Consider the following 18,714-nt stretch of genomic DNA (forward strand, 5'->3'; position numbering starts at 1 on the left):
ATGTCATGATACACCTTAATTTTACCTGTTAGCAAACTGACAGATTTTTGCTTTAATCAGTCAGTGGCTGGACCTATTACATACATAGCACAGGGAACTCTGCTCAATATACTCTAATAACCTAGTTGTTGTTGTTGTTCAGTCACCCAGTCATATCTTGACTCTTTGCAACCCCATGGAGTGCAACACGCTATCCCTGTCCCTTATCATCTCCTGAAGTTTGCCCAAGTTCATGTCCATTGCATCAGGGATGCCATCCAGCCATCTCATCCTCTGACACCCTCTTTTCTTTCTGCCCTCAATCTTTTCCAGCATCAGGGACTTTTCCAAAGGGTCAGCTGGTCACAACAGGTGGCCACAGTATTAGAGCTTCAGCTTCTGACCTTCCAATGAATATTCAGGGTTGATTTCCCTTAAGATTGACTGATTTGATCTCCCTGCTGTCCAAGAGACTCTCCAGAGTCTTCTGTACCACCAGAGATAGAAGGTATCAATTCTTTGGCCTTCTGCCCTCTTTACAGTCCAGCTCTCACAACCATATGACCTTTGTCGGCAGAGTAATGTCTCTGCTTTTCAAGACACTGTCTAGGTTTGTCATTGCTTTCCTGCCAAGAAGCAATCGTCTTCTGATTTCATAGCTGCAGTCACCGTCCACAGTGATTTGAGAGCCCAAGAAGAGGCAATCTGTTACTACGTCCACCTTTTTCCCTTCTATCTGCCATGACGTAATGAGGCCGGATGCCATGATCTTAGTTGTTTTTCTTTTTTAAATATTGAGTTTTAAGCTGACTGTTTCACTCTCCTCCTTCATCCTCATCAAGAGGCTCTTTAGTTCCTCTTTACTTTCTGCCATTAGAGAGGATCACCCCTGTCCCTGAGGTTGTTGATGTTACTCCCGCCTATCTTGAGTCCAACTTGTAACTCATCCAGTCCGGTCTTTCTCATGATGTGCTCAGCCTATAGATTAAACAAACAGGGTGACAGCAGACAGCCAGGTCGTATTCCTTTCTCAATACTGAACCAATCAGCTGTTCCATACAGGGTTCTGTTGCTTCCTGACACACATATAGGTTTCTTAGGAGACAGGTAAGATGGTCTGGTATTTCCATCTCTTTAAGAACTTTCCAGTTTGTTACAATCCAGAGTCGATGGCTTTAGCATAGTCGATGAAACATAAATAGATGTTTTTCTGGAATTCCTTTGTCTTCTCTATGATCCAGTGAATGTTGGCAATTTGATCTTTGGTTCCTCTTCCTTTTCTAAATCCAGCTTAGACATCTAATAACTTAAATGGGAATAATCCATATATTCCTGGCATCTATTCAGAGAAGTGTGCAGAAAGCAATGCACTCTTTTGTAAAAAAAAGTTTTATGATTTTTAAACTAAATTTAGTGAACAAACAAATAAGTCAATGGCCATTTAAAGAAACTAAAAAACTCTCCAAAAAACCCCAAAACCACACACATGAAAAGCTTTAAAAAAAAAAAATCTGTTTTCGAAAAATTAACAATTTATTTCAGGCTTCAGTCCTCTTGTGTAGATTCAAGTTTTCACGCAATATCATTGTTCTTCTGCCAAAAGGCCCTTAACACTTTTGAACTCCATGTCTGCTAGTAACAAATTCACTTAGCATCTGTTTGATTAGATAAGTCTTTTCATTTTTATTCAGAAGTTTTTGTTTTCTGCATAAATAATTGTAGGTTTAGTATTTTCTTTCAGCACTTTAAAAATGCCATTCCACTACTCTGTGGACTGAAAACTGTCTGGCAAGAAGTCCATTTGTTCACCTGACGGTAACTTGTCTTTATTCACGTGCGGTGTTGTGCTTAGGTCCTCAGTCATGTCCAACGCTTTGCAATCCCATGGACTGTATCCTGCTGGTCTCCATTCATGGAGATTCTCCAGGCAAAGTTACCATGTCCTCCTCCAGAGGATCTTCCCTACCCAGGTATCGAACCCAGGTCTCCTGCACTGCAGGTGGACTCTTTACCATCTCAGCCACTAGGGAAGCCCAAGAATACTGGATTCTTCCTGATCCAGGAATTGAACTGGGGTCTCATGCATTGCAGGTGGATTCTTTACCAGCTGTGCTACCAGGGAAGCCCTATATTCACTTGCTACTTTGAGCATTTTCTTTCTCAGGGATTTGATTATGACATACCTTGGTATGTAACTGTTTTCCTTTTTGGTGTGTTTGTTTTGTTTGTGTTACTCTGAGCTTCTTGAGTCTGCCGATTTATAATGCTCTTCCCAGTATCAAAAGTTTTGGGACATCATTTCATCAAATATTTTTGTTAGCTGCCTCCTTGGTGGAACAATAATCATGGATATGTCAGAATGTCTGATATAATCCAATAGGCCACCAAGACTTTCCTGTGACCTTCCCCTCCAGTTTTCTTTGTCCCTCATTTGGAATAGTTATATTATTACCTTACGATCACTGATCTTTTCTTTTACTGCATCTAATATTAATTTTTCATTTCAGTAACTGTACTTTTTTTCATCACTAAATATTCACTTGGGTTTTTATATCTTATATTTCTGCCATGTTCATGTTTTACATAAATCCTTGTATACAATGACTGCATTTATAGTAGATTTTCAAGTCTTTTCTGCAATTTTCCTTCCTATCAACAGTCTGCCTTTTGAAAGTATCTATTTCTTGTCTACAAAGTACAGGAGATGAGAATACATGTGTAAAAATTTTTATACCAGTGTGACTTTGCTAATACATCAATGTTTATGATTTTTTAAAATGTATGAAAGTTAGGTCTGAAAAATTAAAAATTAAAACAATTAATGTTCCTTCAACACAGTTTGGAAAGTACTGATATAAACTTTTAATTCTGGATTAGTATTTTCTCTATTCTTTGGTCTCAGCTCCATTTGTTTAGGGGGAAAAAAAAGTAACAAGTATTTTATTACCTTTACTTCATGTATCTCTTTCAGTTTTAAAATTTTGTCTGTTCATTTCAATGTTTCATTTAAATCTATTTTCATTTTTTAAAAATTATTCATTTATTTATCTTTGGCTGTGCTGGGTCTTCACTGCTGCAATGGTTTTTCTCAGCTACAGAGGGCAAGGGCTGTCTCGGTTGCAGTGCGCAGGCTTCTCCTTGCGGTGGCTTCTCCTGCCACGGAGCACTGGCTCTATGCTGTGCAGACATCAGCGGCGGCAGCGCATGGACTCAGCAGCTGCAGTTCCTGGAGCCTAGAGCACAGGCTCAATGGCTGAGGTCCCTCGGCTTTCTTGCCCCACAAAATGTGAGATTTTCCCGGATCAGGGATCGAATCTGTGTCTCCTGCAATGCCAGGCAGACTCTTTACCACTAAGCCATCAGGGAAGCCCTAGAGCTATTTTTAAAGTGAAAGTCTATATAGCAGACCTTTGGAGACTTAACATGCATACTAACATTTTTTATTTTGCTTTTATATTTGAATGGCAGTTTGACTAGATGAAAAATTTCAAGTTCTTTTCAAACTTTTGTAAATATGAAGGCATTTCCTATTCGTATTCAGAATTGCTGTTAAAATGTGATATTATCTAATTCTTCATTTAATGGGACTTCTCTCCCATCTTCTGAGAAGTTTTAGAGCTTTCTTCCTGTTTGACAGTTTTACATTTAATCTTGTGTTGTGGGTTTTTACTGATCTCTCCTTTGACTCTTCTATGGAACTTTTTTAATCTAAAAATACTCATCCCACCTTTCCTCCTTGCACTTCTTCCCTGTCTCTAATTTGGGAAAGCCTATCCTCTTTATTCCTTCAAATATATTCTCCTCTACTTCTTTTTTCCTTTCCTCAGAGTCCTTTCATCTGAAAATTAGTACCCTTATTTTTTTCAATATCTCTCAATCTTTCCTTACATATTCTATATTCATAACCTTTCCTGCTTTTTTCTGTGACATCATCTCACTGTAATCTTCCAATTAACTATTTCATTCTTCTAACAGATCATTCTATTATTTATCTTATTTTTGTATTTAATTTTAGCTGTTTAAACTGAATTATTCTCTCTTGAATTTTTTGTTTTGCACTGTTCATATCTTTCTTGAAATTTTTAAGAAAGTGTACATATGTTTCATAATAATTCCATAGTCTCCATTTGTCTATTTTTGCATTTCTATTACAAATGAAATCTGTAATCAGTATATTATTTTTCTTTTCTGTGGAATGTCTTACTGTTTTGGCCTCCGTCCTCATTTTCTTCCAGGAAAACTCACTCAAGGAAAGCATATGGAAGAATGCCAGGCCATAGTCTCTGTGGCCCTACTGGGCTTAGAACACTGAGGCAGAAAATATCTAAGGTAGAAAGTTCCAGGCACCAGAAGAAAACTAACTCAATGTATGTTCTTTATAGTAATACAATTCTACCTCAAGAAACAACAACAACAACAAAAACTCCCAATGTTACCAGAAGGAAAGAAATCATAAAGATCAGAGCAAAACTAAATGAAAAAGAATTAAAACGACGGCAAAGATCAATAAAACTAAAACCTGGTTCTTTGAAAAGATAAACAAACAAAACAAATAAACCAATAACCAGACTCATCAACAAAAAAGACAAAAGACTCGTATCAATAAAACTAGAAATGAAAAAGGAGAAGTTGCAACTGACACCACAGAAATACAAATCATCATGAGAGCAACTATATGACATCATGAGAGCAACTATATGACATCATGAGAGCAACTATATGACAGTAAAATGAACAACCTGGAAGAAATGGACAAATTCTCAGAACAGTACAACTTTCCACAACTGACCCATGAAGAAACAGAAGATATGTACAGACCAATCACAAGCACTTAAATTGAAACTATGATTAAAAATTTCCCAACAAACAAGAGCCCAGGGACTGATTACTTCACAAGCAATGTCATGAAAGTGAAAGAGGAAAGTGAAAAAGTTGGCTTAAAACTCAACATTCAGAAAACAAAGATCATGGCATCCAGTCCGATCACTTCAAGGCAAACAGATGGGGAAACAATGGAAACAGTGACAGACTTTATTTTCTTGGATTCCAAAATCATTGGGAATAGTGACTGCAACCATGAAAATAAAAGACACTTGCTTCTTGGATGAAAGCTACAACCAACCTAGATAGCATATTAAAAAGCAGACACATTACTTTGCAGACAAAGGTACATCTAGTCAAAGCTATGGTTTTTCCAGTAGTCATGTAGGCATGTGAGAGTTGGACTATAAAGAAAGCTGAGTGCTGAAGAATTGATGCTTTTGAACTGTGGTGTTGGAGAAGCCTCTTGAGAGTCCCTTGGAAAGCAAGGAGATCCAACCAGTCCATCCTAAAGGAAATCAGTCCTGAATATTCATTGGAAGGACTGGTGCTGAAGCTGAAGCTTCAGTACTTTGGCCGTCTGATACGAAGAACTCACTCACTGGAAAAGGCCCTAATGCTGGGCAAGATTCAAGGCAGGAGGAAAAGGGGACAACAGAGGATGAAATGGTTAGATGGGATGGACATGAGTTTTGGCAATCTTGGGAGTTGGTGATGGACAGGGAAGCCTGGCGTGCTACAGTCCACGGGGTGGCAAAGAGTCAGACACAACTGAGCAACTGAACTGAACTTAATACCTATCCTTCTCAAGCTCTTCCAAAAAACTGCAGAGGGAGGAACACTTCCAAATTCAAGGCCACCATCACCCTGATACTAAAACCAGACAAGACAGCGTAAGAAAATAAAATTAATGCCAGTATCACTGATGAACAGTCATAAAAATCCTCAAAATATTATTAGCAAGCAATCAAACAACACATTAAAAGGATCACACACTATAATCAAGTGGGATTGATCCCAGGGATGAAAGCATTCCTCAATAAACACCAATCAATCAGTATGATATACCATACAAACAAACTGAAGGATAAAAACCATATGACAATAATCTCAAAAGATGCAGAAAAAGCATTCTATAAAATTCAATATCCCTTTATGATAAAAACTTTTCAGAAAGTGGGCATAGAGGAAAATTACCTCAACATAGGGGCTTCCCTGGTGGCTCAGACAGTCAACAGTCTGCCTGCAATGCAGGAGACCTGAGTTTGATCCCTGGGTCAGGAAGATCCCATGGAGAAAGGAACGGCTACTCACTCCAGTCTTCTTGCCTGCAGAATTCCATGGACAGAGGAACCTGGCAGGCTACAGTCCACGGGGTCACAAAGAGTCGGACACGACTGAGTGAGTAACATGCACACCTCAACAAAACAAAGCCCATATATGACAAACCAACAACACACATTATTCTCAATGTGAAAAAAATGAAAGCATTTTCTTTAAGATCAGAAGAAGACATGGGTGCCCACTCTTGTCACTATTAATTCAATATAGTTTTGGAAGTCCTAGCCATGGCAATCAAGAACAAAAAGAAATAAAAGAAATCCAAATTGGAAAAGAAGAAGTAAAACTGTCAGTGTTTGCAGATGACATGATACTTACTACACACAGAAAATCCAAAATATACCACCAAAAAACTAGCTAATCAATTAATTTAGTAAAATTTCAGGGTATAAAATTAATACACAGAACAGAAATCTCTTGTATTCCTATCCACTAACAACAAAAAAAAGGCAACCCACTCCAGTATTCTTGCCTGGAGAATCCCAGGGACAGAGGAGCCTGGTGGGCTGCCGTCTATGGGGTCGCATAGAGTTGGACACGAGTGATACGACTTAGCAGCAGCAGCAACAGAAAATGAGAAAGAAAAATTAAGGAAACAACCCCACTTACCACTACAACAAAAACAATAAAATACATAGGAATTAACAACCTACCTAAGGAGAAAAAGACCTGTGTGCAGAAAACTATAAGATACTGACGAAAGAGGACACAAACAGATGGAGATATATCACGTTCTTAGGTTGGGAGAATCAATAATGTGAAAATGACTGTACTGCAGAAAGCAATCCACAGATTCAATGCAATGCCTATCAAATTACCAAGGCCATTTTTCACATAACTAGAACGAAAAATTTTACAATTTGTATGGAAACACAGTGTACCTTGAATAGCCAAAGCAATCTTGAGAAAGAAAAACAGAGCTGGAGGAATCAGGCTCCCTATACTACAAACCTACAGTAATGAAGACAGTAGCTTTCTAGCACAAAAAAGAAACATAGATCAATGGAATAGAAAGCCCACAGAGAAACCCATAGACCTATGGTCACTGTGTCTTTGACAAAGGAGGCAAGAATATGCAATGAAGAAAGACAGCCTCTTCAGTAAGTGGTGATGGGCAAGCTGGACAGCTACATGTAAAAGAGTGAAATTAGAACACTTCCTAACACCATACACAAAAATAAACTCAAAATGGATTAAAGATCTAAATGTAAGGCTAGATAGACAAGTCTCAGAATGGGAGAAAATATCTGCAAACAAAGCAAATGACACAGGTAACTTTCCAAAATATACAAGCAGCTCATGCAGCTCAGTATCAAATAAACAACGCAATGAAACAATGGGCGAACAGACATTTATCCACAGAAGACATACAGACAGCCAACAACATGATGCCACATGAAAAGATGCTCAGACTCACTTATTATTAGAGAACTGCAAATAAAAACTACGATGAGTCATCATCTAACACAGGTCAGAATGACCATCATCAAAAAAGGCCTATAAACAATAAATGTTACAGAGGGTATGGAGAAAAGGAAATCCATTTGCACTATTGGTAGATACGTAAATTGATACAACCGCTATGCACAACAGTATGGAGGTTCCTTAAAAAACTAAAAATAAAACTACCCATATGACCCAGCAATCTCACTCCTGGGCATATACCCTGGAAAAACAGCTCAAAAAGACACATGTACCCCAGTGTTCATTGCAGCATTATTTACAATAGCCAGGACATGGAAGCAATCTAAAAGTCCATCAACCGATAAAGATATAGTACATATATACAGTGGAATGTTACTCGGTCATAAAAAGGAATGAAAGTGGGTCGTTTGTAGTGATGTGGATACACCTAAGAGTCTGACACACCGAGTGGAGTAAGTCAGAAAGAGAAAAACAAATATTGTATATTAACACATATATATGGAATCTAGGGAAATGGTACTGCTGAATCTATTCACAGGGCAGGAACAGAGATGTAAACATGGAGAATGGACTTGTGGAAATGGCAGGAAGGAGAGGGTGTGCTGAATTTAGAGAGCAGCACTGACATACATACACCACCATGTTGAAAACAGCTAGCTGGTTGGAAGATGCTGTTTAGCACAGGGAGCTCAGCTTGGTGCTCTGTGATGACTCAGAGGGTTGGGAAGCAGGGTTGGGTGGGATAGTCCCAAGAGGGAGGGGATGTAGTTATATATATATATATAACTGATTCACATAGGGCTTCCCTGATAGCTCAGTTGGTAAAGAATCCACCTGCAATGAAGGAAACCCCGGTTCAATTCCTGGGTTGGAAAGATCCGCTCGAGAAGGGATAGGCTACCCACTCTAGTACTCTTGGGTTTCTCATTGTGGCTCAGCTGGTAAAGAATCTGCCTGCCATTTGGGAGACCTGGGTTCAATCCCTAGGTTGGGAAGATCCCCTGGAGAAGGGAAACGCTACCACTCCAGTATTCTGGCCTGGAGAATTCCATGGACTGTATAGCTCATGGGGTCGCAAAGAGTCACACATGACTGAGCAACTTTCACTTTCTTTTTCACTTTCATAACTGATTCACACACAGTGTAAAACAATTATATTCCAATTTTTTTTTAAAAACTGACATATGAAAAATTCCCATATAAATGAAAATTAGACACTACTGGGCAAAGAAGAGAGAGAGGAGAGCATAGGACAGAAATGGTTACCTAGCCAAAAGCCAAGCAGGGCTGGGCTGAGACTTTAAGTAAGAGAGAAAAGTCAAGAAACGTTTCATTCAGAGTCATGAAAGGTAAGCGCCTAGTCAAAAATACAGGGAAAGCTCAATGGCTACAACAAACTAATTCAGCCTAGAGATAATACTAATGTGTCTGGAAGTGCAAGTTGGTAAATAATGGCTATTCATTCAGAAAACAGGAACACTGAGTGCAAGAAAGGTAACAGAAAACTAAGAACCAACTCTCATATATTCTTAGTATACTTAAATGTGATATAAAATGAGATGACAGGTACAAGAGACCTGGCTTTTTTTCTTCTTGAAAATGACTGCAAATAACAATAAAACAAAAATTAATCAATACTTTCATCATCTAAACAATGACAATGGCTAAATCTTATTAAGCTTATTCACACCATGGACCACATTATGCATTCTCTCAATTTATAAATAATTTATCTTGAATGTACTGAACACTATCTAGTTTATCCTTATAACAAATACCATTTTAATATGTAATAGCTTGAGAAATCAAGGTTCAGAAAAATAATCAAATTTCACAAAACTAAGTAAACGTCTGAGCCCATAACTCAAACTCATGTCTTATCTCAGTGAAGAGCATGCTAAGTCTCTTTAAGGGAGGGAGTAGCACAAAATATGGCCCACAATCCAAGGAGCTTCCAGTAGTGATGGAGACCAGATTAGTACACATAAAACACCATAAAATTATTTTAGATTGACTACAAGATATAGACAGAGAAGTCCAATGGAAAAGAAAGTTCTTATTTAGACACACTTATTCACTGAACAAATGTTTCTGGAGACCCTGATATGTACCCGGCACTGGTATTAGCAAAGGAGATAGATACATCAGTATATCAACAAAATTCCTGCCTATGGAGACCACAGTCCTAATATGTATGTGCATGAGCGGAAAGGAAACGGCAAGAAACAAACAAGTCAGATGGTGGTTAAGCACATTTTAGAAAGAAGAGAGATCTTCAGGATTTTAAACTTTCTTTGATTAAATTTATATGCAGTGATTACTCAATAAAAAGAGAAAGTTTAAAACGCTGAAACACTAACCAACAGAATGATCTGAGAGTATTGGGAAAAAATTGGCAGTACACTAATAACTCTCAAATTTGTGTATATTTGAAATTTTTCATGCTAAAAGAACAAAATATTCCAAGAATTCCCTGGCGGTCCAGTGGTTAGGACTCTGTGCTTTCATTGCTGAGAGCCCAGGCTCAATCCCTGGTAGGGAAACTAAGATCCCACAAGCTGCTCAGGATGCCCCCACTCCCAAAAAAGACAAAGTATTTTCAAGAAAGAAAGATTCTAGCCCCCTAAATTACTATAAATAGATATACAGATATTTTCATAAATAAATAAAATAATATTATATTTGTGGACATGTGTGAAGTGTTGGGTTTATTTCCAAAGTTGTACCAGTAAGGGCTTAATATCATAGCTCATTTATATTAGATATGATTTTGTTAACAAAATTGAAAGTCAACACACATATATATAAATGCACAAATATGGGAATAATTTTTTTAAAACTAAGTGTTTTCCTTCCTAGACAGTGTATTTCTTGAGAACACTGATAAATAACTTTGTATCTTTCTATTCCAAGTACATAACATGTGCTAGCATCTAACATAATCTTAATGTCTAATAGACAGTCATATCAAAAAGTTTAATATAGTTTATGTATTTTAACTCTGCTAAAAGGAAGACTCTCTACTCAATCTGAGGCACTGGTTTTGGTTATATTTAAGAAATTTAAATAGGCAATTATGTAGAAACCATTATATTTTAATTCTATTTCATAAGATTTAGGATTCTTAGCATATTCTATCTATGCTATGCTAAACTGCTTCAGACGTGTTCGACTCTGTGCAACCCCACAGACAGTAGCCCACCAGGCTCCTCTGTCCACGGAATTCTCCAGGCAAGAGTACTGGAGTGGGTTGCCATTTCCTTCTCTATAATATAATTATATGCTGTCTAGTCCCTCTATAGATCTATAGATTTCCTTCCATCTATTCTATCTATAGATTATGAAAACTATTAACCTTAAAATATATTAGTTTATATTAAATGAGACAGATTATTTAAATGTAAGACATAACATGAATCGGAGAAGGCAATGACACCCCACTCCAGTACTCTTGCCTGGAAAATCCCACAGACGGAGGAGCCTGGAAGCCTGTAGTCCATGGGGTCGCTGAGGGTCGGGTACGACTGAGCAACTTCACTTTCACTTTTCACTTCCCTGGATTGGAGAAGGAAATGGCAACCCATTCCAGTGTTCTTGCCTGGAGAATCCCAGGGACGGGGAGCCTGGTGGGCTGCCCTCTATGGGATCGCACAGAGTCAGACACAACTGAAGTGACAGCAGCAGCAGCAGAAATTTCTCCCAAAGAAAAAATCTGAGTAAAAATGCTACCACCATCATGACTGCCCTGCAAAATTTTCCCACCTATTTAAATAGTTACGATCCAGTAGTTACGAATTATGAGGCAGAAACCTAAAAGCAATAACCACAGTTATCCTGCTACAAAAATAAGGAAATGCCTTTAACAATCTCTTCATGTGAACACTTGCTATTTTGTCTTAAGATTTTTTTCAGTGCCTGCAAATGAAGTACAAGGCTCACTTCACCTTGATCTCATTTCTGTTAAATTTTGGATATTTAAACACTCAAAGCTTTTTTCAACAAAATTTACTTCTAAGTATAAACATATTTCCTTAAGTCAAATGCCAAAATGAAATCACTACGTTGTTTCTCAAGACAACTAAAGAAATAAAATGTACTAAAATCCAAGATTATTCTGAGTGCTGCTAAAAAGCAAAGGAGTAACTTGAATGATACGTGGCACCCTTAAATAACCTTCAAAGACTGTACTGACTAAACTCTGGGGCTGGGGGAGAGAGGGGAGACTACTGTCACAGAATACATTAAACACTAACTCAAAGGTGGTAACAGACATATTCTATCATCCTTTGGCATGTAACACTTTTTTAGTACTATTAAATCTGGTTTATTGGCATAAAAAGTTTTGATTAATAAAGGAGAAACACAACAACATGGTCTTTGCTAGTCTTTCCTAATATAAATTTGTGTTGAAACAAATTTGTGGGTTTTTAAACTGAGACTTAATTCTTTTTAGATTTACGAAAACACATCTAACTTGGCCTTCACTTTAATACATTAATAATCAAATTTTATCAATTCCATGTTTTGAATTAAAATAGTAATGAACACAAGTTAATATAATCTATAATTACATGCCCTATGAGTACATTCAGGCAATTTTGTTTTAAACTGTGATTTATTTTGTTTTTTAATTTGTTTCCTAGCTAGGAAGTTCTGGTCCTTCACAGAAAGAACTGACCTAGAAAAATGGAGACACTACCTCACAGAGGATAAGGTCAGACAGAGCAGTCTGACAAAGTGCCTCTGAATATTGCTATCAGAAACTGTCATTCTAAGTAGCTTCGACCTTGATAATAAAATCTGTAACATAACCAACCTGGATACAGAATCCAAAACTGGTGTTCATCTAGCAGTGAGAACAATGCAAGAAAAATCTTAGTCCTGTATGAAACATCTTTGTAGTATATAAAAAACTTTTGTTTTTCAATGTAGTGCAAAAGTAGAGAAAAATATGATCATCAGATGCAGTATTCCATAAAATTCGGTATCTATTTATAATAAAAAGAATCAGACAAAATATGAAAACTTCCTTAACCAGCAGAGACAAATATAATATGGATAAATTTTAAGTCTGAAGTCACATCTATTTACCACTTCAGTGACAGTCCAATGAATGAAGACAAAAAATATTTTTCTAAATTTAAAAATCACTGAAACATATTTAAAAATACATAAATACATGCAGAAAACAGCACAGAATGAAATGTCAATAAAGATATTAGTACTTCCTAAATTGATGTAATTGCAATAAAAAATATCCACAGTCACTATTGTGCAATCTGACCAGTTAATTTGCTACTAACTGTGGTATTTGAGTTCTACAATGTCCTCTTGATTCACTTTCATTTTTAATTTTCTTGAATATGTCTTTATTTTACAGTTTGAGTCTTCATTATACCATTATGTAGATATTCTATTCATCTGTTTCTACTGTACATTGGTTTTATTTGGTTTTTCATCCCTGTATCCTTTTAGGCTGGACAGAGATCTTCTAACTGGTTTTGTCAGATACTATACAGAGAAAGTAAAGATAATTTGAAGCTTCTGGTAATATTATCTTCCCAGGGATAGATAACCTTTCTTTTTAACAAGCAGCTTAAAGCAAAGGATAAAGCAGCTTAAAGCTCAGATCATTGTAAACCAGCGATGGAGATGACTGAACACTGGGCTTCAATTCCTATAAAGCCTGGTCTAATTCAGTGTACTACTTAGTACTTCTTAAAAGGGGGTGACTTTGTTCACCAGAGAACATTCAGCAATATATGGAAACATTTTCCATCATCACAATGAAAATACAAGAAGGGGTTGGTACAGGTGTCTACTGAATAGAGAGAGGGATGTAGCTAAACATCTTTCAATGTACAAGACAGTTTCCCACAACAAAGAATTATCTCATCCACAGTGTCAACAGTGCTGAAACTGAGGAACATTGATTTATAGTTTCTTCAGGTTTTAACATAAAATCTAAGAGATTTAAGCAAAAAGTTTTCTTCTTAGAGGTCATGAACTCAAACTTTTATCTTCCTAGTCCACTAAGTGTGACAAGATTAACTACTTAGCTTCTCAGCCTCTTGGTGGTCTTTCCTAGAATCTGCACACCATAGGGGATAAAGAAAGCCCAAATGTCAGTCTCAGTATACTAGCTTTCTTTCCCCCTTAGAGCTTCCACCCTGTAATTTTTCACAGCTTTGGACTCTATCTGTGTTAGTCGTGTGTTAGTCGCTCAGTTGTGCCCGACTCTTTGCGACCCCATGGACTGCAATCCACCAGGTTCCTCTGTCCATGAGATTTTCCAGGCAAGGATACTGGAGTGGGTTGCCATTTCCTTCTCCAGGGGATCTTCCCAACCCAGGGATCGAACCCGGGTCTCCTGCACTGCAGGCAGATTCTTTACCGACTGAGCTACACGGGAAGCCCTTTGGACTCTATATGATGTCCTAAAGATTATTTAATTTTTATTCAGCTTTTCCAGTGGCTCTCAATAGTAGAGCTGATTCAAATTACCTTCTCTACCTGACAAGATTCTAAATATATATGGGAGAACAAAAGGACAAGAAGCAGCACTATATTCCTGAAGAACAATAACATGGTTGGCTTGGCTTGCCCCACCAGATTTCAAGCCATTCTAACAAACACACAAGAAAAAAACATTTTTTTAAGTAAAAAAAAAGGAAACGAAAAACCCGAAGAAGAAGACAACAACAACAACAACAACAAAAAATCCTCAAATAAATAAAGAAATACTAATTACACTATGTGCTACCAGAATAGGAATATGGAGCGGGGGAGGATAGAAAAGATAAATCCTCCAAATAAGCTAAACATACATGGAAACAAATGTCAAAAGCAAGCATTATTAAAGACTGACAGAAAAAGGACTGAGTCTTTCCTGAGGCAACCAATCACACAAATAAAATAAGAAAGTAAACATTTAACAACTATCTCACAGCATATACAGTCAATTTTAGGTGGAACAAAGAGAAAAAAAAGCAAAAAAAAACGAGTGTATGGCAGCTAAAAACAAAATGAATGAAAAAACTACCAAACATGACCAAACTGTAAAATGGACAGCAAGTCATGGTCAGATGTTTAACTGAAGAGGAAAGACAGATGGCAAATAAGCACATGAAATCAACATCATTAGCCATTAGAGAATTACAGACTAAAACTACAGCAAGGTATTATTTCACAAATAACTGAATGACTAATATAAAATAATAGTGATGACACCAAATGCTGGCAAGGACACAAAGAAACTGGATCATTCATACATTACTGATGAAAATAAAATGGTATGCTCACTATGGAAAAGAAAATGGCAGTTTTTTATGAACTAAACATGTACTTGCCACATGACCTCGTAAAATAAACTTTCAGGTGGCATTTATCCCAGGGGAAAAAAAAAAAAAAAAAAAACTAACGTCAAAACAGAAAACTGTTGATGAATGTTCATAGCACCTTTATTCCTAATAGCAAAAAACTGGAAATAATGCTAATGTCCTTCAACAGGTCAAGATGAAACAAACTGGTACATCTATACCTTGGAAATGTTACTCAGCAATAAAAAGAAACTTTACTGATGCACACAAAAAATAAGGAACTTGTGCTTAGTGAAAAATTCCATCCCTTTTCAGATGGATAGAGTATGATTCCACTGAGATAATATTTTTGAAGTAACAAAATTATAGAGATAGAAGAAGATTAGTGGTTTTCAGGGACTGGGTACTACAAAAGGGTATCTCCTGAGGGATCCATGTGATGGAATTATTCCGTATCTTGACTGTGGTGGTGGTCACATAAATCTAAAAAGTGATCGAACTGTACACAACACATACACACACAAAGTAAATTAAAAAAAACTGGTGAAATCTGAATACACAACTGTATTTCCTCACTGTTCGTCGATAATTCAGCACTATTCAGCAATGATACTGAATTTACTATTGCTGAATAAGATGTCATACTATTAGGAGAAACTAGGTTTCTTTCTGTGTTTCCCCGGGTAAGTCTCTTTCCCTCTCTGAGCCTCAGGTCCTGTCTGTAGGTGGATTCTAATTCCACTAGTTTCTTCTAGCCTAGAAAGTATAAAGAAACTCATGCTTAGACTGCAGATGTACTACAGGGACTCCACTGAAAAGAAAGGCAGAAATGCAACAGATTCAGGATACCCAGTCTCTGTGCCCAGATGAATGCCAGACAGCTCAGAGAAAGAGGAGCAATCATGTAGCCCCAAAGACCATTTATTCATGAGCAGGGTGACAATATACAGCCTTGAAGTACTCCTTTCCAAATTCTGAACCAGTCAGTTGTTTCATGTCTGGTTCTAATTGTTGCTTCTTGACCTGCATACAGGTTTCTCAGGAGGCAGGCAAAGTAGCCTGGTATTCTCATCTAGATCTGGAAGAATTTTACACAGTTTGTTGTGACCCAAACAGTTAAAGGTTTTGGCATAGTCAATGAAGCAGAGTAGATGTTTTCCTTAAATTCCCTTCCTTTTTCTATGATCCAACGGATGCTGGCAATTTGATCTCTGGTTCATCTGGCTTTTCTAAATCCAGCTTGTACATCTGGAAGTTTTCAGTTCATGTACTGCTGAAGCCTAGGTTGAAGGCTTTTGAGCACTACCTTGCTAGCATGTGAAATGAGTGCAATTGTGTGGTAGTTTGAGCATTCTTTGGCATTGCCATTCTTTGGGATTGGAATGAAAACTGACCTTTTCCAGTCCTATGGCCACTGCTGAATTTTCCAAATTTGCTGAAATACTGAGCGCAGCACACTAACAGTATTATCTTGCAGGATTTGAAATAGCTCAGCTGGAATTTCAACACCTCCACTAGCTTTGTTTGTAGTAATGCTTCCTATGGCCCACTTAACTTCACACTCCAGGATGTCTGGCTCTAGGTGAAGGATCACACCTTCAAGGTTATTTGGGTCATTAAGACTTTTTCTGTACAATTCTTCTGTGTATTCTTGCTACCTCTTCTTAATCTCTTCTGCTTCTGTTAGCTCCTTGCCATTTCTGTCCTTTATTGAGCCGACCTTTGCATGAAATGTTCCCTTGGTATCTCCAATTTTCTAGTAGAAATCTCTAGTCTTCCCCATTCTATTGTTTTCCTCTATTTCTTTGCTTTGTTCACTTAAGAAGGCTTTTTTATCTCACATTTCTATTCTCTGGAATTCTGCATTCAGTTGGGTATAACCTTCCCTTTCTCCCTTGCCTTTCACTTCTCTTCTTTATTTCAGCTATTTGTAAAGTCTTCTCAGACAACCATTTTGCCTTTCTGCATTTCTTTTTCTTTGGGATGGTTATCATAAGTTTGTTTTCTAAGTCTGTGAGTCTGTTTCTCCTTTTTAAGTAAATTCATTTGTATCATTTTTTTAAGATTTCAATTATAATTGATAGCACACAATATTGTCTTTCTCTGTCTGACTTACAGCACTTGGTATGATAATCTCTAGGTCCATCCATGTTGCTGAATATAGCATTACTTTACTTTAAAATTTAACTGTTGTTTTATATTGAAGTATAGTTTATCTGCATATTTTTATTTTTTATGGCTGAATAATATTCCATTACATGTATACACACACACACACACACACACACACACACAAACCACCTCTTCTTTATGCATTCCTCTGTCAATGGACATTTTGGTTGCTTCCATTTTTGGCTATTTTAAGTAGTGTTGCAATGAACGTTGACATGCATTTATCTTTTCAAATTAAGGTTTTCTCTGGATAAATCAGAGAAAATGCTCAGGAGTAGGACTGCTGGATCATACGGTAGCTCTATTTTTACTTTTTTATGGAATCTCCACACATTCTCCATAGTAGCTGTATCAATTTATATTTCCACCAGCAGTATAGGCTGGGTCAGGAAGATTGTCTGGAGTAGGAAATGGCAACCCAACCGAGTACTCTTGCCTGGAAAACTCCATGGGCAGAGGAGCCTGGCAGGTTATAATCCATGGGGTTGCAAACAGTCAGACATGACTGAGCACTCAAGTACAGCAAGCAGGAGGGCTCCTTTCTCTCCACACCCTCTCCAGCATGCACTGTTTGTAGACTTTTTGATGATGGCCATTCTGACTAGGCAGGATGTAGTTAACATGGAGAGTAAAAGGTAATTAGACAGAAATGAGTTAGGCCTGTGAGGCGATAATGGAACAAAAAGGGAAATGTGGTAAGCCAGTGTATGTAAGATTATTGAGTAGAATGAAGAGTTCATACTATTGCTTCAAATCAAGACATTTACTATTAATGAAATAGAAATAGAAGTTAAAAATAAAGCAACACATATATCAAGTGATTTCCAATAGAGATGCCAAAGCAATTCAATGGAAAAATAAGTCTTTTCAACAAATGGTGTTGGTACAATTGGATATTCATTTCCCAAGAACAAAAGAATTTCTACCTTTCCCTTGTACCATGAACAGAAACCACGTTCTATTGTAGACCTAAATATAAAATTAAAAGCATAAATCTTTTAAAAGAAAACCTCTATGACCTAGATCTGGGCAGAAGTGCCTTAGTTTATTCAGTATGATACAACAGACATACCATAACTTGGGAGCTTAAAAAAAAAATTTATTTCTCACAGTTTAGATGGTTGGGGAATCCATGATCAAGGTTTGAGCAGATCAATGTCTGGTGAGGGGCTGCTTTCCGGCTCATAGATGGTGTCTTTTCACTATGTCCTTAAGTAGTAAAAGGGAAAAGGAGCTTTCTAGGGCTGCTTTTATAAGGGCACTAATCCCATTCATGAGGGCAGAGTTTAGCCTCATCACCTCCCCAAAGCTTCACCTCCTATCATCACTCTGCAGGTATTACAAAATATGAACTTGGGGAGATGCTAGCATTCAGTCCATAACACTGAGAAATGGTCACAAACTAAAGGAAACTAGAGAAACTTTACAACCAAACGTAATGTGGACTGATCCTAAAACACAAAGAGGACATTGATGCAAACACTGATGAACTCTAAATAAGGTCTCAATTTAACGGTAGTGTCATTTCTTGATTTTGACAATTATATCGTGGTCATGTAAATTTTTAACAATGAGGAAACTGGGTGACAAGTATAAGGTAAAACTCTACTTTGTACTAACATGCAGCTTTTTTCACTCTAAATTATTAAAACATGAG

The 18,714-nt window shown here is 37.3% G+C and overlaps 1 protein-coding gene and 1 long non-coding RNA gene across 5 annotated transcripts in view; one reads left to right on the plus strand and one right to left on the minus strand.

The window, feature by feature from the left end:
• Positions 1-18,714, minus strand: part of JMJD1C (jumonji domain containing 1C) — a 321,244-nt gene that overhangs the window by 138,877 nt on the left and 163,653 nt on the right. The gene's annotated exons all lie outside the window — the stretch shown is intronic.
• The window catches only part of LOC132658631 (uncharacterized), a 32,881-nt gene continuing 30,852 nt past the window's right edge, over positions 16,686-18,714 (plus strand). The window contains exon 1 of the long non-coding RNA XR_009598498.1: positions 16,686-18,647. This is a non-coding gene — a long non-coding RNA (uncharacterized LOC132658631). The remainder of the gene's footprint in view (positions 18,648-18,714) is intronic.

Source organism: Ovis aries, chromosome 25 (assembly GCF_016772045.2).
Source record: "Ovis aries strain OAR_USU_Benz2616 breed Rambouillet chromosome 25, ARS-UI_Ramb_v3.0, whole genome shotgun sequence".
NCBI classification, from domain to species: Eukaryota; Metazoa; Chordata; class Mammalia; order Artiodactyla; family Bovidae; genus Ovis; species Ovis aries.